At 43.1% G+C, this 2,523-nt stretch overlaps 1 long non-coding RNA gene across 1 annotated transcript in view; it reads right to left on the bottom strand.

The window, feature by feature from the left end:
- Positions 1-100: 100 nt before the first annotated feature.
- Positions 101-2,523, bottom strand: part of LOC117798062 — a 20,001-nt gene continuing 17,578 nt past the window's right edge. The window contains exon 4 of the long non-coding RNA XR_004622802.1: positions 101-111. This is a non-coding gene — a long non-coding RNA (uncharacterized LOC117798062). The remainder of the gene's footprint in view (positions 112-2,523) is intronic.

Below are 2,523 nucleotides of genomic sequence, written 5' to 3'. Positions count from 1 at the left end.
TCCTCTATTTCCTTCTCTCTTTTAAAATCAGGCTCAAAAACTCTCTTCTCCTTCTCTGATTACATTCCCTTCGCATGACTCTTTCATTGTCTTTTGCTCAATGTTCATGTCCTCTCCCTGCAGTGTAGAAAGATAGTAAGGGCTGCAGTCAGGTAANTGTAGAAAGATAGTAAGGGCTGCAGGCAGGTAATCCTAGGGATCTGAAATCTATTATGCTACTTATCTATTGTGTGACCTGGGGCACATACATACTGTACTGAGGCTTTTCTAATTCATTTGCAAGGAGCAGAGGATGACAATCCTAGCTACCCTCTAAATTTGCTGTGATGCAAGGACTGGGGTAGTAAGTAGCATGGAGCTACTGTGATAGATTTCTTCATATCTTGCAGAACATTCCCTACATCTAGTATAGTGCCTGCAGAGATACCAGATACTCGATAAATGTCAACACTGACAATTCAATACACCAGTTTGAGACAACACAGGCCAAACTCTGTGGCTTTCATTTGACATATTCCATTAGGATTAACGGATTCATATTTGCCAGAGGACGTCTTTATGCTTGTGTGAGATGTTTCCAGTTGTTAGACTGAGTAGGCTCGGCTGAAGGAGACTTGAGACGAATGTGAGTTCAGGAAGGCAATGACGGGAGAATGTGAAGCTGAGGTGGATGCTCAGGGACTCATACACAGAGTCCATTTTGACTAATCTGAACAGGCCTACGTGGGTCTTGGTGGAAACAAGAAACAAGCGGAATGGACAAGAATGTCTTTTCCTGTTGTATTTGCCTTATGACTCTGCAGTACCTTAACCGGATTTTGTTCTTTGAAATAACAGTAACAAAGCTTCTCAGCCAAAGTCAGGGGCTGTCTAATGATGTCTCCATTTGGGGATACGTTTGGGTGAGAACACTTGGCCTCTTAGAGTTTCTCCTCCTTAGGAGGGCCATTGAAGACCAAAATGAGAAAACCTACCAGAATTGCAGAGGGCCAGTTGTCCTTGTCACACACATCCGTGAGGGAAACTCCGAAGAGCTGTCCTGGCTTTGCAGAAGGTGGCGCTGTGCACTGGTTGTCCTGGCAAGGGCTGGCGCTCCGCCAAAAGGCCCAGTTTCTGAAAGAACGCCTTTTAACTGTATTCTGGCCTGAGTCTGAGGAAGAAGTGAGATTAGTAGTAGTAATTTAATTCACTTAACCTTATTTTCACCCTTGCCCTTTTATAGTATTGTATAGTATTTCAACCTATACATTTTATAGTATGTTCATTGCAATGGTTAGAAGAGGGAAACGGAGTCATTTGTTGTATAAAATTCTCTATGTTCTGAAATTGGCTAATAGCATCCTCATGGTGAATGTGTTCTTCCCCAGATCCTGCAAACTGGTGGTGAAGCCTGGAGACCTGATCAGACTCAGGGTCAATACTTCCAGTGCCGTCTACTGCGCGTTGACCTGTATCATGAGCTACTTGTAGTTGTTTGCTTCCTGTGGGTAAGTATGATCAGTGGATTCATCAGGTGTCAGATCCGATTTTAAAGGCTTAAAAATTTGGTATTCAAATCAAGCTGAGTTTGGTGATCATCTGCTTTCACAGTGAGTCTCCTCCCAGCCTTAGATTGCCTCTTTGGCTTTCTGAGTGCTCAACTTTCTACCATCAAAAGGATCTGCCTTTCATGACACTGTCTGAGTGACCCCACTTCTCAGCCAGCCTCTGGTGCATCTGCCCTGGGCCGTGTCCGAGGGTGACTCTCTGCAGTCAGGGTCCTGGGAAGTAGTCATTACATGCTGGTGATGTGGTAAGATTCCAGGTGGCTGTGTTTTCTTGTGATACCCCACTGAGCTTCCTAGAGGCGATTTTTTTTTAAATATGTTTGATATTTACTGAAAAGAGCCTAATCCACAATGAATTGCATACAATTCCTCACACACACTCAAACATACATGTATGTACACACACATACAAGTACAAGGCTTGAAAGAAAACATACAAAAAGAAAAACAACGAGTGATTATAAATGCATTTATTTACCCCCAATTTCCAGAGATGATTTAGAATTACCCAACACTCCCTATCAAAGAAATGCAGAAGAGCTTTACAAAGAACAGGTGATTGGCCGTGAAAAGCTGAGTTCAGGTTTCTACTGCTCAGCCAGGAGTGTTTCCCTTGTAAGATACCTTAACATTTGCCTAAATAATCTGCTTAAATAACTGAACTCTTTAAAAGTCCACAGAGGAGCCAAGGTATAGAAGGATAAACAGATGAGCAACATTTCACCAAACACCCCTAGCCAACTGTCCACTCGGCTTTACTGGGATGTAGTGAGTGTGTCACCATGTCCACTCATGTGGGTGGCAACACTCATGGTGCCTGATCAGAGAGACCAGGATCTAAGAACCAGAAGCATCCTGGTTCTGCCACTTAGTTAGACAGATTACTCAAAAATTGTTAAGCTTCGGTTTGCTCAACTTTCACATCAATGCTGCTGCCTACGACTCATTGCACAAAATATAACATACTACTCAGCAC

The sequence above is a fragment of the Ailuropoda melanoleuca genome, unplaced genomic scaffold (genome assembly GCF_002007445.2).
Source record: "Ailuropoda melanoleuca isolate Jingjing unplaced genomic scaffold, ASM200744v2 unplaced-scaffold23629, whole genome shotgun sequence".
In the NCBI taxonomy this organism is placed as follows: Eukaryota; Metazoa; Chordata; class Mammalia; order Carnivora; family Ursidae; genus Ailuropoda; species Ailuropoda melanoleuca.
This window is presented reverse-complemented; position numbering and strand designations above follow the sequence as displayed.